The following is a 26,507-nucleotide window of genomic DNA, read 5'->3' on the forward strand; positions in this document are numbered from 1 at the left end:
CTAAATACTGGTCCCAAAACCAAGCATATTTTCCAGCAGTCAGGATCAACGCCCTACACCCTCAAGACTACAGATTGTGAAAAGTAAATTGGCGGCTTGAGGTAAGGCCCACTCAACCAAAAAGGACAAAATGCAGGGAAAAAATTAAATTATTAGACATGGACAGCTGCCTCAGTCAACCACGGACCTTGTCCTTACAATCCCAATCAGGGGACTTTAAAACATTACAGAAAGAATACCATTAACATTAAACATCCTTATTGGATGTAGTTGTATCGTCCAAGGAAACGCCTGACTGGTAACTCTAGTCTCTTGTGCCTCACAATACTTTGAGGTTTTCATAGATATAGGAACAGAATTTGGTGGCAGACAGAGACTGCAGTGGTCACGCGGACAGTGCATTTCTTCCCTACCCTTGACACACAGACCGTACTTGGTTCTGGCTTCCAGCATTATACTTACAATGCCAGTACTCTAAACTCCCAATAAGGGGTTTCGGTTTTTCAATGCATTGTTTCTAAATCCTGTGGTTAAGTTGATGGGCTGTCCCATAAAATTTAGAGGTATTCCTAAAAACATGCAGGTTAATTCATTTATTAATCTTCATTCAACCGCCTACCCTATTCTCTTTTTGTCGCATCTAATTCTATGAGTGATGTCCTGTTAATAGACAGCTTACAGTTATCACTGTCTCTATGTCTGAGCAAAAGCAGTAGTTCAGTATTGTCTAGATAATAAGGCCTGCCCAGAGCATGTGACCTCCTCCCACCCCGAAGAAGAGATGGATGAGGTGTTTCCCCTGGACCCTCCTTTCACTGAGGGTTTGCTCTGGATGCAGGCCGTGCGTCTAGGGCAGCATGCACAGAGGTATATGCTGGGTGAAGGCAACTTGTGGTGTCTGGTTTGCCAGACTTAAGGGGAGTGCGTTGGCAGGCATCCAGACAAAGAGCCAGATAGGTTAAATTCCCACAAGGCACTATGCGTGCTCCTTGACCACCGGCAGCATCAGCCTACAGAGGAGCCTACAGAGGGGCATCGCAGAAGCACTCCTTCCCCTCTGCTATGATACACACCGCGGAAGCCCATGCCTAAGGCTCTCTAGCCCTTCCTTGCCACAGTGTGACTACCATTAAAGACAGACAGTTCCTCTTTCTTGTCCAAAGACATTGGTGTCTACATTCAGGAGCTCTTTTTTCCTTGATGGAGTATTTTAGGTTATGCCTGCTGTTAGACTTTGCCCTTTTTGCAGGGTCAATCCAGAACCTTTTGCCTTTCTTCTAGTATTTTTTCTGACATGGTGTTGGTGGTTTTAGGGCTCTGGGCACTTTATCAGTGCTGTCCAGTGTTAAAGTGCATGTGCTTTCTATGGTAAACGTGGTAAGATTGGTCTACACCTGTTTTGCGTATTTAATTTACCTATCAGTCCCCTGTAAAGTGGTATCTCATATACCCAAGACCAATAAATTAAATGCTACTGGTGGGCTTGCAGCGCTGCTTGCGCTACCCACCAAAGTAGCTTTTCAAACCTGTCTCAGGCCTCTGCCATTGTAGGGCCTGTGGGTTCACTTTACTGCCACTGTGACGTGGCACATAAAGTGGTTGCCATGTCTGTGACTCCTCTTTTACTACATATCAGTCACCCCTAAGGTAGGCCCTAGCTAGCCCTATGGGCATGGTGCGCTGTAGGTAAAAGGTAGGACATGTACCTTAACTATGTGGCATGTCCTGGTAGTGACAAACAGCCTATTTGGTTTCTCATTGCTGTGATACTGCCCTCTCATAGGAATACATTGGGGATTCCCAGATATGTGTTTCAGTGGTAATTCCTGTTATGAGAGGGGTGGCGTAATCAAGTTTGGTATGTTTGGAATAGTGGTAATAAATGCTGTGTAATTGTGTTTGCAGATTTATTATCACTATTTTAGAAATACCACTTTTAGAAGTGGGCATTTCTGTGTGCTGTGTGTCTTTGTGCCTGCCTGTTGTGTATTGCATGTCTGGCTCTGGATGACAAGGGCTAGGGTGGAGCAGTGGCTCCATAGTGGCTGGGTGAGTCAGCGCTAGGATGAATAGGCCGATCTGCATTTGGAGTACTGGGAGAAGTAGCACCTGAACCTAAATAGGACTGTGCCTGCATTACGCAATGCTGGCTCCGCCCCTTGAGGTGTGTTTGGGGCCAAAGCCTACACTGACAAAGGATATTGTTGTGCACTGCAAAGATGTTTTTAAGTGCCCCCCCAGAACTGGTTTGGACTGTGCTTAGGCCTGTGCCAGGGGGAAGAACACTGACTAGTATACATTTTGGGGCTGTGACCCCATGTAAAGGAGTTGTGTGCTTACTTGGGACTTGTGGCCGGCATGCTGCTCAACTGCCAGGAGGAACCACCACTGGGGACTGACCTGCTGCCCTGCTTGGCAGCTGAAAGATCCATTGTTCTGTCTAGGAGACCCAGTGTGCTGGCCTGCCTGTGCCAGTTCTGCCATTGCAATTCCTGGAGGAAAGTGCCCACTTGCTCACTGCTGGTGTCTGGAATTGGGAGACAGGTTGTGCGCTGCACGTTTTACTTATTGCCCTGGATCTGGGCCTGAAGCGCTCTTAGTAGGGTAGATGGGAGCACTTGTGAGTGCAGTCCCTTTCTCCTTCAGCAGAGAAAAAGCGTGTGGAGCGTCTCAGTTTTTGTTTCCTGGAAGCACGTGGTGAGTGCAGTGTTTCCCAGAGGAAGAGGAAAGGGCAAGCAGCCGGTGCTCGTTTCAGTGCACCTTCCCATGAGTGCGGTGGGGACTCCGTAATCCTGTGTGCCTTGGAGGGAGGAAGACAGAAGCAGACGGAGACCTTGCTCTGTAATTGCTAGGGGGCCGGAAGTCAGGCAGGGGCTCAGCCTGACTGTGGGCGGGGCCCGTGCAGCAAAAGCAGATGCTGAAGGCACAACGTGCCCGTCACCGGAAGTCAGGCCATTGCCTGGGTGTCGGCGAAGTGTTCAGCGCATGGCTGAAGAGGCGTCAATGTCGTCAGTCTAGATGACTGGCAATGGTGGTCTGGGAGATCCTGAAGGATGCCAAACGCGCTGCAACATTGGGGCTGGAGTCTTTTTGTTGTTTTGCACCGGGGGAAGCAGCGCTCTCCCCCTTCGGCCAGAAGAGAGGAAAAAGGCAAGGTGAGGAGCCGAGTTGGCTCCTCACATGGCCAGGGTAGGAGTTGCCTCGTATGGTAGTGGACAGGTGACAGAGTGACCCTTGGCCACACAGCCCTACTTTTGGGGGCAAAGGCCTTGTTGTAGGTCTTGATAGCTCAGGGTTAACCTCGACGGAGACCGCCGAGCCTGGATTGAGGAAGGAGCCACCGCCGAACTACTACGCAGTCCAGGTAGAGAGCGCAGAGGCGCTGGAACTGCCGTTTTGGGGGAAGTATATTTACGCCTAAGAGGGGCCAATGAGATGTGCACCGTGGCAGATGTTACTGTGGTGCACTGTTGTTAATTCAGGATGTATGCATAAAATGTCATGCTAAGTGTAATGTTACCAGTAGTTACTGGTTATTTCCTCTAACTGTGAGTTATGATGGTGATGACAGTGGCCCAATTGGCTCTGTAGTGTAGATAATCCCTGTAAAGTCATACCTAGTGGCCCGATTGGCTCTGTAGTGTATATAATCCCTGTAAAGTCATACCTAGTGCCAGGTGGCACAGTGTTATGTTATGTTATGTTATGTTATCTTGGTTTTGTATAGCGCACGGCTACTCAAAGAGTGTCCCGGCGCTTTGGTTGCACACCTATCTCACAACATAACAAGAAAAAAAAACAGAGAAAAGGAAAGATCCGGAATGACCACAGGGGTGACAACTAAGAGGTAAAAAGCCAAGTTTTGAGACCCTTCCTAAACGCCAATAAATTTGACGTACTGCGCAGTGTCACAGGTAACGTGTTCCATAACTGCGGGGCCAGCAGTCTAAAAGAACGGCCTCCGATGCGTGCCCTTTTTATACGAGGGACCACGGCAAGAAACAGGGATCCGGACCTCAGGGCCCTGGCAGGGTGGTAAAAGGCAAGCCTTTTTTGTAGGTATTTTGCTCCTGAGGCATAAAGAGCTTTATGCGCCAGAGTCAAGGCCTTGAAAATTATCCGCTTCCGTACGGGAAGCCAGTGCAGTGACTGCAGGAGGCCCGAGGCTCTAGCACGGCGAGATAGTCCAAAGATGGCCCGTGCTGCCGAGTTCTGGACCACCTGCAGCCGTTGTAACAGATACTCTGGCAGGCCGAGATAAAGGATGTTAGAATAATCAATTCTCGAGCCAATTAAAGCCTGCACTGTTATCTTCCTGTGCTCCTCCGATAGTAAGGGGAGAAACTTGCACAACATCCGGAGCAAGCCAAAACAGGTGCCAGTGAGACTGATTATCTGGGAGCGTAGTGTTAGGCCGTTATCGATCTTAATCCCCAGGTTTTTGGCCACCTGGGAGGAACCCGCTGGAGGAAACATGTTCCCTGGCCACCACTCCTTCCAATCTGGATCAGAACTGCACCCGAAGAAGAGGACCTCCGATTTATCCGAGTTGCACTTGAGGCTGTTACGTTGGAACCAATTAAAAACAGCCCCAAGGCAACTCCGGATACTCTCTCCGTCGAAATCCGCACCTTTCTCGCAGGTAAAGAGGAGCTGGGTGTCATCGGCGTAGGAAACGATCAGTGTGCATATGTGATTACGTTCTAATGCGTTTTATGAGTAATACAAAGGCTATTTTTGATATAACCTTCTGTGGAGGTTCTTTTGTGATGTGCCTAGTGTGTCACTGCTGTGTGAGTGTGTTGTGCAAACGCTTTACACATTGCCTCTGGGATAAGCCTGACTGCTTTGACAAGCTACCAAGGGGGTGAGCAGTGGTTGTTTTCGGTGTGTAACTCCCTTGCCCTGACTAGAGTGGCTGTTTCTGGCTGGCTTAGGCGCATGCGCTAGACAACCAGAAATCCCATTTCTAACACCTTCATTATGGGGTGACTACACATTGGTCTGGGCCCCAATCTAAGCAGATGGAAATCACAAGTACACAGGAGCAAACATTGCTGCTATTTTATTCGTGCTCTGCCCTCCAGGGCTGTGCCATGAAGGAATGGGAAGGTGGGCATGGCATCTGTCCCTTCCAGCTTGACATGCCAAGTCCAGGTGTCATGTTGTCAGTGATGTTTCGTTTTTCTCGGAGTGGGTGAAGGAGTGTCACACTGTGAGGGCACTAGACCTTGCGGAACAGGGTCCTTCCAAGTCCCAAACCAGTCCACCGGACACCAAGTCCTGGACCAAAACAGCAAGTGTTTGAAGGGAGCACCACTTTCAAGGTCAGAATAGCACAGGGACTGACTGAGCCAGCTTCCTCTATTCCTGCTTTTTTTGAAATTCCTGCTTTTTTGAGATTTTGACTTTATATTCTTCTGTATCTAAATGAAATGTTGATAAAACAGAAATAATGCTACTTAGTAAATATTGTTTCAACAATATGTATTAGGACCTAGGTTTTATTTAGAATCGAACCCAATTTAAGTGTTTGAGCATCTGTTAGTCTAATCCAATTAAAATACTATTTTAATTAATTTGTATGACATTAAAAATAAAATTTGTTTCTCCACTTTTTCTATCCGGGCCGGGTCATCTAGATATGATTAAAATGATGATTTTACCTACTATTAATTTTGCTCTGGCTGTGCTTCCAATAATATTTCCTGTTTTTGTTTTTAATGCATTTTTATGAAATACCAGAAAAGCATGTATTTCTCTTTCCAGTCTTAAAGTAAATACTAAGCGAACACTAGTCATAGCTATTAAATCCAAGGAAAGACCTTTAATAAAAGATAAACCATCAGCCCACAAAAACAAAAACATTATTAAAATGGCCGAGAAACAGTGGGAGGAAGATAAATGGGACAGTCTGAAAAATGCCCTATGTTCCAGGGACATGGGGAGCTTTTGGAATTTAGTAAACACTGGTGGCACAGAGGACAAATCGGACAAATCGGCTATAGAACCAAATTTGGGGGCAGAAGTGTGAAAGGCCCACTTTGAATCCCTATATGAAAGGACAGAAGGTGTAGTTGGGCAGGACAATGAGTGCCCCTACCTGTAGCCATGTATTTCTGCTGCACCAATAATTTCCCTAAAAGAGATAATGGATGTTCTTAGTAGGGTTACCCCCTCTAAGGCACCGGGACTAGACAAGATCCCAGGTGACCTCTTCCGTAATGAACCGTAATGAACCTATATCTGGGCACCATATTTATGGACCCTCTTTAATGCTATCCTGCACGGAATGCCGATTCCCAAGACCTTTTAGCACTAGGGGGGTTTTGTCCTACAGGTCCTGGCTGGACAATCAATCGTTATAACAAACTGGGGTTGCCAGGGCTCGAATTTAGTTCAAGACTGCTCTTTATTTAGCAGCTCTGAGCCTTCGTTTCACAGATTCCGAAGGCTTTTATATTAATTCATACAGTATTTTCACATTTCAAATTATTTACATTTTTCACAAACGTCAGAGCTTTTGACAAACCTTAACAATTGAAGTAGTTGAAACAGTACATAAATCATGTATGTGGTACTTGATGAGTGCATAAATGATAACATTCAATACCAGTTAAACATATAGGAATTAAACTCAATTATGGTGATAAAACAACTCAATATGGTACACCTATAATTGTTTCTCTACAAGTAATAATGTACACAATTGGAAAAAATAAACACAATGCGCATTTCAGTTTTTATAGTTCCTGAATTTCACTTAAGTCGCCCTAATTGTGAACGTGGATTTTTCTAATCCTGTAACCACCAAGGTGTGGGTTCCCTTGGGACAGCCGAACAGTCAACGCGTTTCCAAACCCTTTATTCAGTTAACAGGGTTCTTCCTCAGGGCTGAGCTGTGTACCTACGGTGTAAAAATTTGGGAATGTTTAACTTCTCCTATTCTCTGAGTTGTTGAACTCTTAGACTTTTTAAAGGAAAGAGGGTGGGGTTACCTCATTCTTCCAAACGTTCTTTTACTGTCACTTTCTTGTGTGGGGCATCTGTGTATCCTTCGCTTTTACCATTGCCTGGATAATAAATCAGAAGATGGCATGCTGATAACATTCTCACCACTTGTCGGAGTTTTATGCTACACGATCGGTGACATTAATCGATCTGTTTTAAGGGGGTGCCAGCACTTACTTGACCAAAGTTTGATGGGTCTTTAAAGGTGCATTTTCGGTATGTGGTTCTTGTCAGTTTCCAGATGCTACATGCTGTTGAGTTTGAAAAAAACATTCAGTCAAAAATAAAGTATGAATGCATGTTTTGGTTCATTTCCCTGCAGCGTGAACACTTACTTGCAAACAGGAAAAGTGTTTTCTGTACGTGCGGTTCTGCTTTGCTGGGTTTTCGTCGATTTTACGGGGGGTCCCTAAAATGTTAAGAATTGCCGTTTATTATATATTCTCTGGGGCTGTGATACTGCTCGGGTCAAAAATCGAGACGTTTATTAAAGATTCTTACCTCCTCTTAATCTAGACGGATCCGCATTGGCTTTCTCCGTATCACCGCATGACTGGCGTTTCGGTTACCGCGAGTCAACTGTTGTTCTTAAACGGTCCCCCGGAACTGGTTTAGCTCTTATGTATGCTGCTGTGCATGGTGGGACTTCTAGTCTTTGATAGCTTTCAAGAGTGTTGACGGCCGGAATGTGAAATATGAGATCAAATTATGTTGTAGGTCAAGGCTGGCACTAGTTTACGTTACGGTGGTGGGGGGTCAGGGGGCTCGGTAACTGGATCGTTGCAGTTCGGACATTTCGTTCATTCCATCCACCACACAGTTAAATTTAAGAATTAAGTATGCCTCTTTTTTTATCAACATGGCATCGACATTTCCTCCGCGGGGGGAATTTTTATTGCAGATAGCACTGTCCATTTGAAGTCTTTCTCAGTATGTTTATGCTCTACAAAGTGTTCTACCATAGGGGCAGTCAACACCTTGTGTCTGATTCTAGATCGGTGTTGCGCCACTCGTTGGTTTACTCTTTGAGTAGATTTCCCAATGTACAATTTGGGACAAGGACAAATAATTGCATATATTACATTGCATGTTTTGCAATTTGTGAACTCTTTATGAAGCCATTTCACTGTATTGAACTGGAATTCCTCCCCTTCTATTGTGTTGGCACAGGACACGCAGGAGCCACATTTATGATGGCCTTTCACTGGTTGGAGCTTCCATAAAGTGCATAAATCAGATTTGGCCTGGCTTACTCCCAAGTCCGCTCTCACAACATATTGTGCAATGCTTTTGTTTTTCTTAAGTGCAAACAATGGTTTTTCCATTGGAACTTCTGAGTTAGAGATCAGGTGCCAATTTTTTAGGATGATTGTCTTCAGTTTATTTGTATACGGCCCGAATGTTGTTACACAGACTGGCCTCTCTACTGGCTTAATCTCCTTTTTCATGAGCAGTTCTTCTCGTGGCGTATGCCAGGCCCGTGTGATTGAATGTTTTAAGACTTTACTGGGATAGCCTCTCTTCCTTAGCTGATCACATAGTATTTGAGAATGTGCTGTGAAGTCTTCTTTCCGAGAGCAGTTTCTTCGTATTCTCAACATTTGGCCATATGGGAGGTTGGCTTTGAGGCTTTTGGGATGGTAGCTTTCATAATGAAGCATGGTATTTTTGTCCGTGATCTTGCGGTGTAGAGTGGTGGTCAATTTACTGTCTTATGGGAAAACTACAACGTCTAAAAAGGTAAGAGATGTTGTGCTATGAGTCATTGTAAACTTGATATCAGGATGTCTGGTGTTGAGCCACTGATGGAATTGGGCAAGCATTTCTTCAGACCCATTCCATTGACACCAGATGTCATCTATGTAGCGATACCATGTTGTTATGTTATGTCTGTGTGGATTGTTCCGGTAAATGAAGCGCTCCTCATACAGGGCCATGAAGAGGACCGCCATTTCCGGGGCATAAGGACACCCCATGGCGGTCCCCTTCACCTGTACGTAGAACGCGTCCATGAACCTGAAATAATTTCTTTTGAGGGCTATCTTTGCTAAGTCAAGTATGTAATCAGTGGGGACTCTTTGTGGTCTGGGTCGTGTTTCCAAAAAATATTCCATTGCTTCTAATCCTTCCTCTTGCGGGATTTGGGTGTATAGGGAAGTGACATCAAAGGATACCATGAGTTCGTGACTGTCATCAAATGGGACACCCTCTACTCTGTTGATAAAATCCATGGTATCTTTAAGGTATGATGCAACTTCAGGCATGAATGGTTTTAGAAAAACATCCACATATTTAGCCAGTGGTTCCAATATTGAGTCACACCCGGACACAATAGGTCTTCCGGGTGGCTCTGTCAAGTTCTTATGTATTTTCGGTAGAAAATAAATAACTGGAATGCGGGGGCGTTTTTTGTCTAGATATTCAAATTCTTTTGCTCCTAGTATTCCTTTATCACGTCCCTCTTTTAGTTTAGTCTGGATTGCTGCTTTTATTTGTGGAGTTGGATCTTCTTTTAGTTCTCTATACCACTCAGTGTTTTTTATTTGACTGTTAGCTTCTGCAATGTATTTATCCCTAGCCCAAACCACCAATGCGCCCCCCTTGTCTGCGGGTTTTACGACTATCGTTTCGTCGTTGAGGGGATTGTTTAATGCTATTTGTTGTTCTCTGGTGATGTTTCTCTTCAGAAACATCTTTTGTTTGCCCAACTGTGTGATGGAGGAAAGAACTGTTTGTTCGAAGGCTATTATTTCCTTGGGTATTGTGTATGTTGGAGGAATGAATGCAGATTTGTTGGAGAGGTTTGAGGGTTCCATTGCTCTGGTGACTTCTTTGTTATGGAAAAATGCCTTCAATCTTAGTTTGCGGCAAAATTCCAAAACTTCAATTTTCAAATTGGTTAAATCTGTGTTGGTTGTTGGCACGAATTTCAGGCCTAATTCCAAGACAGATTTTTCATGTGGAGTTAGTTCTTTATTTGATAGGTTTACAATAGAGGTTGGATTTACGTCTTGTACTGAGTTCTTCGTGTTCTCATTTCCCATGGTTGAGGCTGTGGTTTGAATCTGACTCTGCCTCTGCCTTCGCCCTTCTCTAAAAAAGGATTGTTACGTTTGGATGGGCCCTCTCTCGGGTCTGTATCGCTCGCCGACTCTGATGATGAGCTTTCTGAGAACGTTACGAATCTGTTTTTAGACCTCCCTTGGTATTGGGATAAAACTCGTCTTGATTCAATTTGTGTGTAGTAGTCCTCTTTTAGATAGGGATAAACTGTCTCTATTTTAAAAGACTTGACGTCTTTCTCAAATTTGTTAGACCTAAAGTTGATGGTATTGTCCCTGAAAGTCGCAATTTCTTTGTCGATTTTTTCTAGTAACGCTTTTGCTTCAGTTACTTTGTGGTTGTCTTCTATAGCTTTAATTAAAGCCTTGATTTCCTCCTGCTCTTTTTGACATATTCTTTTCGCCGTTTCCACTGTATGGACCATAAGGTCGCTGCTACATTTTGTTGCTATGTAACTAAAACCCTTCTTATATACTGGGTCCTCTGTGAACACCACCGGCACGTTCTTGACTTGTAGGCCCCAAGGAATGGTGCCTTATTAAGATGTTCAAATAAAAAATGCCCGTGCAATTCTGTGCGTATGTGTTTCTTATTAAGTCTTAGCAGTTTGTCACTTTCGTTTTGTTGTTGTGCGTTTGTGCTAAGTTTGATTGAGGAGAAAGGAGAAGGTCCCGAAATTAAATTTTTGATATGATCTTCTGAAAAGGAGAGTGTTTCCTCCTCTGACATAGTTAAACAGGTTATGTTCTATAACCCGTTTTGTGATTACTGAAACTCTTTTTTATGTTGGCTGAATAACCAAAGACCCGCGCAGGCTGGAGCCTGCTCTAATCACTTTTAGCACTAGGGGGGTTTTGTCCTACAGGTCCTGGCTGGACAATCAATCGTTATAACAAACTGGGGTTGCCAGGGCTCGAATTTAGTTCAAGACTGCTCTTTATTTAGCAGCTCTGACCCATCAAACTTTGGTCAAGTAAGTGCTGGCACCCCCTTAAAACAGATCGATTAATGTCACCGATCGTGTAGCATAAAACTCCGACAAGTGGTGAGAATGTTATCAGCATGCCATCTTCTGATTTATTATCCAGGCAATGGTAAAAGCGAAGGATACACAGATGCCCCACGCAAGAAAGTGACAGTAAAAGAACGTTTGGAAGAATGAGGTAACCCCACCCTCTTTCCTTTAAAAAGTCTAAGAGTTCAACAACTCAGAGAATAGGAGAAGTTAAACATTCCCAAATTTTTACACCGTAGGTACACAGCTCAGCCCTGAAGAAGAACCCTGTTAACTGAATAAAGGGTTTGGAAACGCGTCGGATGTTCGGCTGTTCGGCTGTCCCAAGGGAACCCACACCTTGGTGGTTACAGGATTAGAAAAATCGACGTTCACAATTAGGGCGACTTAAATGAAATTCAGGAACTATAAAAACCGAAATGCCCATTGTGTTTATTTTTACCAACTGTGTACATTATTACTTGTAGAGAAACAATTATAGGTGTACCATATTGAGTTGTTTTATCACCATAATTGAGTCTAATTCCTATATGTTTAACTGGTATTGAATGTTATCATTTATGCACTCATCAAGTACCACATACATGATTTATGTACTGTTTCAACTACTTCAATTGTTAAGGTTTGTCAAAACCTCTGACGTTTGTGAAAAATGTAAATAATTTGAAATGTGAAAATACGGTATGAATTAATACAAAAGCCTTCGGAATCTGTGAAACGAAGGCTCAGAGCTGCTAAATAAAGAGCAGTCTTGAACTAAATTCGAGCCCTGGCAACCCCAGTTTGTTATAACGATTCCCAAGACCTGACTGGGGGCGAAAATTATTCCTATTGATAAGAAGTGCTCCCCACTGATACCTGCCAATTATCGCCCAATAAGCCTCATAGATGTCACCCAGAAGATTTATGCACAAGTGCTATTGGGTCGATTAGAGAGTTGGATGGAGGAGTATGCTATACTCAGCCCCTTTCAGGCAGGTTTTAGAGCTAGAATGTCCACAATCGATCACATTCTTAGGCTGCAACTCGTATACTGGAAGACGGTACTTCTGGAGGGCGACAGCCTTTATTTGATCTTTGTCGATTTAAAATACGCATTTGACCTGGTCCCTAGGGACAAACTGTGGTCCATTTTACTAGAAATGGGGCCCCCTACCCTTGCCACCAGATGAAATGGCTCCATGAATGTAATTTTGCCCAAATCAGACATAGGAAGAATGGTGAGCTCACTGACCCCATTTCTATAGAAAGAGGAGTTCGCCAAGGATGCGTGTTGGCCCCAACCCTTTTTGTTTATTTATTAATGGTCTAGTGGAAAGCCTGACCGCTGGGAGGGATATTGATGCCCTTAGGCTGGGGAACCTCAAGGGAAACAACCATTACAACGCAACTTTTACCACGCACTACCATCACAGCGCAACTTTTACAACGCAAGATCCATTGCAACGCATGCCATTACAACGCATGCCATTACAACGCAGATGCTATTACAACTCATGACTTTAAAACGTAAGTATGGGTAAGTATTTAATTTAAATAATATCAATTTATTTTTAAATTAATTTTCTTAAAATAATTATGATTTAATTTATTATAATAATTTTTTATATTTTAATTTAATTGTATTTAAATTAAATAATTAAAATTAAATGTATCTTAATTAAACCCCCTGGAGGAAGAATAGTAATTTTAACCCCTACACTATCTGGCACTTACCCTACTATTACACCCCCCTGGAGTTAGAATAGTAATTTTAACCCCTACACTATCCAGCACTTACCCTACTATTACACCCCCCTGGAGTTAGAATAGTAATTTTAACCGCAACACTATCCAGCACTTACCTACTATTACACCCCCCTAGAGTTAGAATAGTAATGTTTACCCCTACACTATCCAGCACTTACCCTACTATTACACCCCCTGGAGTTAGAATAGTAATTTTAAACCCCTACACTATCCAGCACTTACCCTACTTTTACACCCCCCTGGAGTTAGAACAGTAATTTTAACCCCAACACTATCCAGCACTTACCCTACTATTATACCCCCCTGGAGTTAGAATAGTAATTTTAACCCCTACACTATCCAGTACTTACCCTACTTTTACACCCCCTGTATTTTGAATAGTAATTTAAATTTTATTAAATACAAAGAAAAATGTATTTAAATAAATTATTTAATAAAATTGTAATTAAATTAATATTAATAAAATGATATACTTACCTATACTTACGTTGTAATGACATGCATTGTAATAGCATCTGTGTTGTAATGGCATGCGTTGTAATGGTTTGCGTTGTAATGGATCTTGCGTTGTAAAAGTTGCTTTGTGATGGTATGCGTTGTGAAAGTATGCATTGTAACGTCATACATTTGAACCTCAAGGTTCCGGCTTTGATGTTTGCCGACGATACCCTCTTACTATCAAACTCCACTATGGAAATACAAAGGGCTCTAGATATTTTCCATTCTTTTTGTAAAAGCAGGGGTTTAGAGATAAATACACAAAAACTAAATAAATGGCTTTTAATGTAAAAAATACTACACAACCAAACCCCCAGCTAGATGGAAAACCACTACAGAAAGTGACAGTTTTTGAATACCTAGGGTTAACACTTACTGAGAAGATGGAGTGGAGCGCACAAATAAAGAAGGGCAGCCTTAAGCTGGCACAGACAACGGGTGGGGGGGGGGGGGGGGGTTGGCCAAAGCGCTCAGGAAGTGTACCCATAAAATGGTTGGGCCAGTGATGAAAATTTCCTAAGCCCAAATAAGGGGGGGGGGGGCTTTGTATGGGGCAGACATCTGGGGCCATCAGCCATCTGACCTTCTATCAAAGAATGAAAATTCCTTTGGCAGACAACTTTTAGGCCTCCCGTTAAGTACTCCACTTACGCCACTTCGAATTGATCTTGGGGTTGGTCCAATTGCAGAGGAAGCCGCCCTCAGACCCCTTCTACATTGGTGCCGCTTATGGAGCACCCCAGAATTAGAAGCTTTCAGAGTAGAGCCCAAGGAAGCGCTGAGCCTGCAAAGCACCAGCAAAATCCCATGGCTGGGGTATATCAAAAACTCCTTAAAAAATATGGGGATGGGCAACCTATGGGCTAACGCTGAAGGAAGCAGCATGTCAATATCCAAGAAGACCCTGTCAAAGATCTTTAGGGAATATAAAATGAATCAGCTTAAGAGGAACCCTGCGGTTGGTACATTGACTGCATCCTTTTTCGAGATCAAAGAGCAGTACAGCCTAGAACCTGTTCTTGATGTCATCCAACCTCCCCTTACAAAAAAGCTGTACCTACAATTTAGGCATGGAGCACTGCCGCTTCGAGCCTTTACAAATAACTGGGAGGGCACTCTAACTCTGGGCTGTCCGGCCTATAACCACATCTCGGAGACAGCCCAACATGTTATTTTCTCTTGCCCGGCATATAAGGAGGTCAGATGCCGATGGGTAGCACAGATATGCAGAAACCTTGGAACAAATCATTGTGCGGAGGCCTATAGGATTTTAAAATATGATACTAGCATGCTGTTATATCCTGATCATCTCCTTCCCTGCTGCTCAGCCTGTGTGTGTGTGATGTCATTGGAATGTTCCTGTGTGCATGGTTTGAATGTGTGGTCAGTTTGATTGAGTGGGCTGAGCAGCATCCAGCTGCTCAGCCCACTCAATCAAACTGACCACACATTCATGATCATGATTCAGATGGGGGATGGTTGTGGTTGGTTGTATGTGATTTCTCTCTGGTTTTGTGCGAGAAGATATTATTCCTCTCTTCATCTTTCATGATGATTTATTGCTATTTCATGATATTACTTACAGTTATTCATTTTCCATGTTGACTGCTCATTTCATGATATTATTTACAGTCATTCATTTTCTTATGTTGACTGTTTATTTGAAATCCTGTTTTTGTCATCATCAGGACATACTGTATTTAGTTTCACCTTCTCTCTTTTGTTTTCATTGTTTTAAAAGAGGGAGATGTGTTATATCCTGATCATCTCCTTCCCTGCTGCTCAGCCTGTGTGTGTGTGATGTCATTGGAATGTTCCTGTGTGCATGGTTTGAATGTGTGGTCAGTTTGATTGAGTGGGCTGAGCAGCTGGATGCTGCTCCCGGTGGGGCCTCCTTCCTTACTCCTTCTTACCTTCCTTTTACCTATATTTAACCAATAAATACCAACTTAAGAATACCAACGTCTACTGGATCTACTTACCTAATTAAGTACTTTTTTTGAATGCAATAATGGCGACGAGGCAGAAAGAACTACGTGTGCAGGAACTACATTTGAAACATGAACTACATTTGAAACATGAAACTACAGAGATAAGCAGTAAAATTTTTAAAAGAAGACAAACAACGCTTTTGATGCCCCACCGGTGTCATGTCACATCTGACAGCCTACAGGAAACATCAATAAAGGTATGTTTCAAGCGTTGGTCTTTGTGGAGATTATTGAATTTTAAACTGGGAGATTTATTGGCAAGAGCGTCAAAAATTTCAAGTTATGACTGTTGTCAGAGTGAAACGGTGGAAAATTTAAATATATTTCGTCAAGATTTTCAGAGCCCAACTTTAAATGACTATTTATATTTTAAGGGCAAAGATGTGAACCTTTCAGCAATTTAAAATGACTATTTATAATCCAAGGGCAAAGATGTGAACTTTTAAGCAATTTATTTGAGGCGGCTCCTTTCATTTTGTCTATAACCTGTGAAGATATTTGTGACAGATATCTGGACTATTTAAAAGTAAATTGCAGCTGTGAAACAAATGAGCGGCGCGTTCATTGAAAGATAACTGCCTTTTCTACTCATTGTCTGCAAGCATGGTGTACAAGCTGCTTCCAATCTCGTTAAATGAAGAAGAAAATCAGAGCAGTGTTTAGAGATAATTGGGTGCCAGCGCGCTCAAATTAACGGAGCATTTCATGTAAAACTCTTACTCTTTCTAGTAAAACTCTGACACTCACCGTCCTGTTTGGGGATGACGGTTGGGTTGTCAGTTGGTTGGCAGCGATCCTTGCCCTTTCCCTGCTTCAGGCTTTTTGATGACGTCTTACGAGGGTTCCGAGGAGTTGGCGAAGTGAAGCTCTCCTCGCGTTCTGCTTCTGACGTCAGTCGATGAGTCACCGGCTTTGTTCAAGCGCATTTTCACCGTGAGCCATCGGGCGAAGACGTGACTGACAGCGTGATGTTTGCTGCGTGCTGTCGTCATTTATCAAAACACACAGGGGTGGCTGGGCCCAATGGGAAAGAGGGTAGGCAGGGCCTCACAATATGAAAATAGAAATGTTTGCCTATGCCTCCAAACTACTTGAAGTACACACTAATTCATGTACGAGTAAACCACAACTTGTTAGTTTACACAAAACATTTTATGTTTTTCAATTTGGTACTCAGTTTACAAAAAGAGAATTCACAATAGACAGAACTAAGATCACTATCGACCTCATGTCTGAGCCATATAAAAATTCAAAAGAAATTAATACAAATGTGCAGTGAACCGAACAAGTGGTGAACAATTAGAAAAACAGTGACTTGTTGACATATACAAACATCACATTGAATACATGGACCAAAAAGCTTTTTACATTTGTGAAACAAGGGCTCTTACTAACATTTAGGAACCCGGGGAGAAAACAGCGTTTATAGTGATAGTTAACCTCCCAAAACCTGAATAGCAACTAATCAATTGAGTTTCAGGAACATAGCTCGTTTCTACAATAAATGGCAATGGCCAACCGGCCAAACAAAGGAAAAAAGAGAGTGCCGACGCGTTTCGAATCCTGATTCACAACATGCAGAATTCTCGTCAGGGCAGATTGGATCTAGTCCATGGGCACTATTAAAAATGAAACAAAACAACATATTTACTATCTAGCGGGTCCTCTAGCCATTAATCTCTGGACAGTAAGATTACAAAACAGTTTGTACCTTGTGTGAATCCTGCCCACAGTCAGTTCTGAATTAGAAGAAAGGTCGTCTATGCTTGGCGGCCTACGCTGCAACAGAGTAATGGAGTGAATAAATACTAGCCGGGTGCACAGGAAGATAATGCTTGAAAGCCATTATCACTCGGTTACCTGAGTTTTTATGGAAGCTGAGCCACATCTTCGACACTTGGGGTGAAGATCCTTTATTTTCTGAAACATAGGGGACAGAGTGCGACTTAGTGCACTGTTTACTCGCTGATTAGCTAATCGTGTATAGATTTTAGAATGAACCACTTACTTGGGCATTGGTCCGCAGTGACCTCAGTGGGGGTTCTATTTTGTAATCACGTTTCGCCGCGCAGGGAGCAGTTAAAATCTGTGAAAATACGGAGAGGGGCACCGTGTTACCGCGCTGCTATTTGAATACTGGGTTGAAAAAGGTGCACTTTTAGAATGTATCTGCATCCGCGCTAGTCGCGTATACATTTTAAACTCTTACAAATGGTCCACTTACTTGGACAACGAGTAACGATGACTTCAATGGGGGTTCTGATTTTGCATTTCGCCAACCCAAGCTTACTCGGGTAAATATCTGCGGGGGGAAGGGGAGGGGAACACGTTACCGCGTTATCATTTCTATGCATAACCAATATGCAGTTGACAGTTCAGGAAAGTGGCCGCTTCCGTGCTTACCGCAATATGTCAAATCCGATCAGCGTGCTTGCTCCACAGCGATGACCATGGGATGTGAGTGTCCCTGGGCGTCGCCGACCATACAGCCCAAACCATGTAGTTGGTAACGGGCCAATCAGGCAAAATTCCAAGAAATGAAGCATGCTGGGACCTGTAGTGTCAAAGAGCAAATCAAGGTTGACACGAACCTTTGAGGTGCATTATGGGACATGTAGTGTCCACCAGCGAGCACAAATTGTTTATGCCCTATTTATTTCACTAAGGCTGTTCAGACCCTTGTTGACGCTGTCAAACTTTAGGATTAGGTACGCCTCCTTGCGCAACAGCATTGTGTCCACATCCAGGAAGTGTTTAGGGTCGATCCATGCCAATACGGTCCATTTGAAGTCAGTCTCAGAATGGCCATTACTGGTGAAATGTTCCACCATGGGGGCAGTGATAACTTTTTTCTTAAGCCGGGAGCGATGCTGGGTAATGCGTGCATTAATGGGCTGGTTTGTTTTGCCTACGTAAACTCTGTTGCATGGGCAAACCACCGCATAGACGACATTTCGAGTCTTACAATTCGTAAAGCAATCATGCTTCCATCTAATGCCATTGTTTACAAATATGTCACCTTCTATGGTGCTTGAACATGAAACACAATTGCCACATTTGCGATGTCCGCGTATTGGTTTCAGATTCCAATGTGTGACAAGGTCGCTTTTGGGTGCTGTGATATGACTATCTGCTCTGATTAAATGTTGCCCTATGCTTCTGTTCTTGCGCATAGCAAAAATGGGTTTTGAGAGGGGATGCTCTAAAGTCTCAAGAAGATGCCAGTTATTCCGAATTATGTTCTTGAATTGGTTCGTGTGTTGGCCAAATGTTGTCACACAAACCAATTGTTCCAGATCTTTCTTTTCTTTCTTTTCAAACAATGCCTCTCTTGGAGTAAATTTGGCCCTATTCTTTGAATGTTTTAACAACTTTTTAGGGTATCCTCTTTCTGCCATCTCATTGCAGAATCTGATTGCATGCGAGTCAAAATCACAAAGGTTTGTGCAATTACGCCTGATCCTCAACAGTTGCCCGTAGGGCAAATTATTTTTTAATGATTGAGGATGCGAAATCCTCAATCATTAAAAAATAATTTGCCCTACGGGCAACTGTTGAGGATCAGGCGTAATTGCACAAACCTTTGTGATTTTGACTCGCATGCAATCAGATTCTGCAATGAGATGGCAGAAAGAGGATACCCTAAAAAGTTGTTAAAACATTCAAAGAATAGGGCCAAATTTACTCCAAGAGAGGCATTGTTTGAAAAGAAAGAAAAGAAAGATCTGAAACAATTGGTTTGTGTGACAACATTTGGCCAACACACGAACCAATTCAAGAACATAATTCGGAATAACTGGCATCTTCTTGAGACTTTAGAGCATCCCCTCTCAAAACCCATTTTTGCTATGCGCAAGAACAGAAGCATAGGGCAACATTTAATCAGAGCAGATAGTCATATCACAGCACCCAAAAGCGACCTTGTCACACATTGGAATCTGAAACCAATACGCGGACATCGCAAATGTGGCAATTGTGTTTCATGTTCAAGCACCATAGAAGGTGACATATTTGTAAACAATGGCATTAGATGGAAGCATGATTGCTTTACGAATTGTAAGACTCGAAATGTCGTCTATGCGGTGGTTTGCCCATGCAACAGAGTTTACGTAGGCAAAACAAACCAGCCCATTAATGCACACATTACCCAGCATCGCTCCCGGCTTAAGAAAAAAGTTATCACTGCCCCCATGGTGGAACATTTCACCAGTAATGGCCATTCTGAGACTGACTTCAAATGGACCGTATTGGCATGGATCGACCCTAAACACTTCCTGGATGTGGACACAATGCTGTTGCGCAAGGAGGCGTACCTAATCCTAAAGTTTGACAGCGTCAACAAGGGTCTGAACAGCCTTAGTGAAATAAATAGGGCATAAACAATTTGTGCTCGCTGGTGGACACTACATGTCCCATAATGCACCTCAAAGGTTCGTGTCAACCTTGATTTGCTCTTTGACACTACAGGTCCCAGCATGCTTCATTTCTTGGACTTTTGCCTGATTGGCCCGTTACCAACTACATGGTTTGGGCTGTATGGTCGGCGACGCCCAGGGACACTCACATCCCATGGTCATCGCTGTGGAGCAAGCACGCTGATCGGATTTGACATATTGCGGTAAGCACGGAAGCGGCCACTTTCCTGAACTGTCAACTGCATATTGGTTATGCATAGAAATGATAACGCGGTAACGTATTCCCCTCCCCTTCCCCCCGCAGATATTTACCCGAGTAAGCTTGGGTTGGCGAAATGCAAAATCAGAACCCCCATTGAAGTCATCGTTACTCGTTGTCCAAGTAAGTGGACCATTTGTAAGAGTTTAAAATGTATACGCGACTAGCGCGGATGCAGATACATTCTAAAAGTGCACCTTTTTCAACCCAGTATTCAAATAGCAGCGCGGTAACACGGTGCCCCTCTCCGTATTTTCACAGATTTTAACTGCTCCCTGCGCGGCGAAACGTGATTACAAAATAGAACCCCCACTGAGGTCACTGCGGACCAATGCCCAAGTAAGTGGTTCATTCTAAAATCTATACACGATTAGCTAATCAGCGAGTAAACAGTGCACTAAGTCGCACTCTGTCCCCTATGTTTCAGAAAATAAAGGATCTTCACCCCAAGTGTCGAAGATGTGGCTCAGCTTCCATAAAAACTCAGGTAACCGAGTGATAATGGCTTTCAAGCATTATCTTCCTGTGCACCCGGCTAGTATTTATTCACTCCATTACTCTGTTGCAGCGTAGGCCGCCAAGCATAGACGACATTTCTTCTAATTCAGAACTGACTGTGGGCAGGATTCACACAAGGTACAAACTGTTTTGTAATCTTACTGTCCAGAGATTAATGGCTAGAGGACCCGCTAGATAGTAAATATGTTGTTTTGTTTCATTTTTAATAGTGCCCATGGACTAGATCCAAACTGCCCTGACGAGAATTCTGCAAGTTGTGAATCAGGATTCGAAACGCGTCGGCACTCTCTTTTTTCCTTTGTTTGGCCGGTTGGCCATTGCCATTTATTGTAGAAACGAGCTATGTTCCTGAAACTCAATTGATTAGTTGCTATTCAGGTTTTGGGAGGTTAACTATCACTATGAACGCTGTTTTCTCCCCGGGTTCCTAAATGTTAGTAAGAGCCCTTGTTTCACAAATGTAAAAAGCTTTTTGGTCCATGTATTCAATGTGATGTTTGTATATGTCAACAAGTCACTGTTTTTCTAATTGTTCACCACTTGTTCGGTTCACTGCACATTTGTATTAATTTCTTTTGAATTTTTATATGGCTCAGACATGAGGTCGATAGTGATCTTAGTTCTGTCTATTGTGAATTCTCTTTTTGTAAACTGAGTACCAAATTGAAAAACATAAAATGTTTTGTGTAAACTAACAAGTTGTGGTTTACTCGTACATGAATTAGTGTGTACTTCAAGTAGTTTGGAGGCATAGGCAAACATTTCTATTTTCATGTCGTCATTTATCAGGCGCTTCCTGACGTGAAAAACACTAAATGCGCTGATGTCGTCCTGGATCGAGCGCTTTCATTTCTTCAGCGTTTCTGTCTTAATGCTTTGCCTTTGTGGGTGTTTGCCATCGTTTTCATCATCGTGTCACAGTGACTGGCACGCTTTGTTGTTTTTAAACCCTGCAAGTCCCTGGGATGTTTTCATTTATATTTCAAGTGACAAGGTACTGTTTTTCTATTCAGGTCTCGCAATTCACAACATCTAGTATGACAACGGTGACTACTTTTATTATTTTAGTTTCTTATTTTCCATCAGTCGCTATTTATATATATGTTGATGTACATGTTGTGTTCTGAGTGATTTATGGAACTGTTATGTGCTGAAATTGATGAATTAATTTATTTATACTGTTTGCTTTAAGGGTCAGGTTTACTATGCTGAGTTGTGACAAAGTTTGAATTTATTGATGTAAATGAACCACATTTGTGCTCAATTAATTTGAGGTGTTCATTAAGTTGTTGATATTCATTGATGCTGATTTTTTGATGAACCACTTATTTAATAGTGCTCTATTTTAAATAGAGGAGTTCTCAGTTAATTTGAGGTGTTCATTAAGTTCTTGATATTCATTGATGCTGATTTTTGATGAACCACTTATTTAATAGTGCTCTATTTTAAATAGAGGAGTTCACATTTTACTGCGATTAGTCGTGCAGAGTCTACATTTATTGCTGAACTTTGAGGAGTTCAATGTTAGTGTGTATTTTCTTGAACTTTGTGGAGTTCAATGCTAGTGTGTATTTTTGGATGTGTTGCGGAGCCACATAAGTGCTCATGTTTTGAGGTGCTCCATTTGTTTAAGATCAAATTATATGAGGATGAGTCCTCAGTTCTGTTTAGAAGTGTTCAGTTATAGAGAATCGTTAGGTAGCCATGTACCCCATGCACTAGGTTTTATGCACTTTGTTCTTATACCTTATTTAAGTGTGTTGGATAGCGTGGTAACTCCTACGTCCTAAATTTGTTATTCTATTGTGACGCCATTTTGTCTAGTTTGATTCCCTCATTATTGCTTTTCGTGACAGTCTGGCCAACTGCCATGTTTGGTGATATGTTGGGTTTTTGTTTGAGATGGGGGATGGTTGTGGTTGGTTGTTATGTGATTTCTCTCTAGTTTTGTGCGAAAAGATACTAGTTCTTTCTTCTTTTTTATGCAACTATTGTTATGATATGATGCATTGCTATTTCATGATATTATTTACAGTCATTCATTTTCTTATGTTGACTGTTTATTTGAAATCCTGTTTTTGTCATCATCAGGACATACTGTATTTAGTTTCACCTTCTCTCTTTTGTTTTCATTGTTTTAAAAGAGGGAGATGTGTTATATCCTGATCATCTCCTTCCCTGCTGCTCAGCCTGTGTGTGTGTGATGTCATTGGAATGTTCCTGTGTGCATGGTTTGAATGTGAGAATACCAACGTCTACTGGATCTACTTACCTAATTAAGTACTTTTTTGAATGCAATACATGCCCATTGTGGACTCTGTTTCCCGATACCTATTCTCCATTTGGTGTGTGCACCGAGCTATTTTAAAATCAGGCTCTGCCTAATTTGGTCACTCCATCACTCTTTTGTGATTTTATACTGGTATCAACCTCACCCTTTTTTAAAAATCTCAAATACCATTACTGCCTATTTTAATGTATTTATTACATTTTGTAATTTTTATTTGGAATTCTTTGATACTGTATTGCACATGCACTTTATTTTCTGGAATTTATATGTACGAATTGCGATGTCTTTTTTACTTGTGCTTTTATGGCCACATTGGCCGAAATAAAGAATTCTTGAATTGAATTGAATTGAATATATTGTTTTCTATTCTACAGCATTTTTTTATTATTTCATTACTAATACCGTTTGTGTGTAGGTGTTCCTCTGTTTCTGATATGTTCATTACAATAAAGCAATCTCAACTAAAAAAATAGAATAGCACAGGGATAGCGTGGCTGGAGAAAACTTCCACAGAGCTAAATGAACAAATGTAACAGAGAGGGATCTCCTATAAATAAACAGTAGCTTAATAGTTACCCCTACCTTTTGTATTCTGTTCAGGCGTATCCAAAGACACCAAATCAACATTGCGCTGTGTGCATTTTTGCATCACTCTCCGAAACAAGAAAATAGTGGGAGTGGCACAGTAATCTGACGGTGACAGAAACAATGGTTTTGCTCCCCTCAGAAAGGAAGTACCCCTTAGGCGGGCGGCTCGTCTCAGGGGCCGCTCGAAGGGAGCGTATCATAACACTCTAATGCAAGAACTTGCTTTAGGTGTAAAACATGATTTGAGGCCACCTGGCTGTTATAAGTATAAACTGCAATATTCTGGTGATTACACACAGGAAGAAGTACTAATCTTTGTATCTGGTGCCTGGTAAAGTACATAGTTGAGCTTATGTATGCAGGTGCTAGCACTGTCTATAGTGGCTGTATTTGTAGCACGTCTTTCATCTGGTGATTGCTTGAAGGGAACAGTGTTAATAGTTTACCTATTGTAACTTGTGCCCCAACCTGTGACTACACACGGAGCACTGCAAAGAGGTCTGTCTGTCATTTCTCTCTTGTTCACTGTCCTTATCCCGGTGACCGTATGAAACTCTCAGGGCAGTTCATTTTTTTGTTATCGCCTATGCTTTATTTGGTAATTAAATGCAAGAGGCATTGTTACCATCTTTACCGTTTACCACTTTAGCTAAGCTATTTTGCTGTTATTTGGTACAGCACGCAAACAGGCCATGGGACAGGCAGCTTCAGCCATGCCTGCTTGGCATGGGCACTGCCTACCGGGGTAAGCAATGCAGGATTTAACTCAGAGACCCAGTCATCAAAAGTCAACTGGAGCTAATGATCACATCCTCCCCTTGGCTTCTGCCACTTACTTATATTTTCCACATTTCTTTGTGTGTTTGCTCTTCAAGCACTGAGTACAGGAGTCTGCATGATAGCAAAACTAGCCACTCCTTTAAATATCACTAAGTTGCACATGCACCTTTTTTTGCGAGAATTGGTTGAGACGAGCACTTAAATTTGTTAATTGGCAAAGAACCAGGCACTTGAGGAGGTACACAGAAAAAACACGGTACGAGAGAAAAAGCAAGAGAAAGAGTAGGATAGTGAGAGAGAAGCATAAGGAAAGCAGTTCTCCTTTCCCGGACAGAGGAGGGCTACTTTAGTCATCCCCCTCCCATGACGTCTGAGTTCTCCCTGACTCACATCCCTCTATGATTTCAGAGTGAGGGTCTGGGAGTCCCAGTGGGAGGTTCATTACAGTGGAAGGGCCTTCCCACGCGGCCAATGTCATTTAGGTAGGGAGGCTGCAAAAAACAGCCATATTCCCTTATAAATGGAGCCCCATGAAGCTCGAAGAGTTGCTTGCTATCCATGCAGGGCTGATCTCTTTGGCATAGACACCATCTATATGTACCTGAGTGGGTCAGGATCCTTCGGTGGTTGCACCATCCCACAGGCTGACATGAACACAAAAAGCCGTTGGTGGCTAGAGTAATGCAACGCATACATTGGGCACTGCTCATGAGGATATCATCCAGTTGGCATAATGGAGGAAGCTGCCCACTTGGTTCCCCATTATGGATGCTGCTCACTATGGACACAGTGGCTAGTAGGGTATATGGGTTCATTTCCCAAACCAGCACAAATTCCACAAGCTGTCCATGAAACAGAGAGCTTTGTAAATGTTCTAATGCATGGGTTTGTACATAGGCATCACTTAATAAAGGAAGCTACCTGTGCAAACCTAAACTGATCGCCTCAATGGGTCCAACACGGGTTAATGAGGTGCTGGCATTGACAGATCAGACAAGCTATAGCGAATGAATTGTCAGTTGATATACTTATCCACCTTTCCTAAGCCCCTTACCTTTGTGAGTCCTGCCTCTAATAAAAATGACTGATTGGCTTTGACCTTGATAAATATGTACTCTCACTAGGGAATTTGTTTTCCTGCCTTTTCACATTGTGCTACATTAATGTACATGCATATTCTCCCTGATATTTTTTCCTCAAATGCTGTACCAACCAACCCTATTACCAGGCACAATTTATGATCCAATTTGAGCCCCAGTTTCCCATACTGTTTCCAATTCCTCAGCTGCATTAGCGATCCAGTTTGCATCATAGGTAAAGGGACGCGCACGTCTGACAGCGGTAGGATTTAGTGTTTCCTGCCCTGCTACTAGATTTTTAATACTTTTAAATTGTATATGTGTGGCTGAATTACTCTGTGCTTTTTTTAACAATTTCTCCTACCTAGGGCACTTGCACTTTACTTGATTCTTCTTGCCTACACCTTCTTAGCTGCTCCGATTCGCATCTCGCTTTTCCTCCAGTCCTGGTCCACCGTGGCTGATACGCTGATTGTGCAGAGGGCTGGGCTACTATTGGGCTCCTCACTTCCGCCCATGCGGTTTCCGCTTCCTCAGCTGCGTTAGCGATTCAGTTTGCATCATAGGCATTAGCCTACATATTAATGATGCAAACGGACGTGCGCAGCAGACGCACGCCACTGGCGCGCCGAAGGCGCACCAAAGGCAAGCACGTCTGTGCCCGGAGGCGTCTGGCAACAGCATTGCTGCCCAATTCCTCTCTGGTGAGTTTCTTCCACTATATTACAATGGGGAAAAACTGCTTAGCTTTAGGCGGCTACTATTTTGTAAGTGTACAGCGGGTGATCCGAGCTTGGAGGTAGATTTTCGATGCAATAAGTGCAACTGGTCTCTCCTCCAGCGCAGGAAACTCACACCCAAGATCCTCCCTCACAACAATAAGTGTAAAAACAATAAGAAAACAGAGGACTTAAAGGCCACCCTTTTAAATTGTCGCTTATGTAAAAGCATGAACCACACATTTATGACCTACTTTTAGAAGAATAGCCTGATCTTTTATTTCTCACTGAGACCTGGCTGTCTGAAGCCTCCAACCCTACTATCACCTCGGCCATCCCAACGGGTTAAAAAATCTTTAGGAGGGACCGACCGAGTGGGAAGGGGGGCGGTGTCGCCATAATTTACAATCAAAAACTAGACTGCTCTCCCACCCCGATGGAAAACATTGAGGGCGCAGAGTCCTTAGGCTTCCACTGTACCTTATACCTGCATCATAGCATAGCATTTCTGATTTGCAGACCTCCCGGTGC

This window comes from Lissotriton vulgaris, chromosome 5 (assembly GCF_964263255.1).
Source record: "Lissotriton vulgaris chromosome 5, aLisVul1.2, whole genome shotgun sequence".
Lineage (NCBI taxonomy): Eukaryota > Metazoa > Chordata > Amphibia > Caudata > Salamandridae > Lissotriton > Lissotriton vulgaris.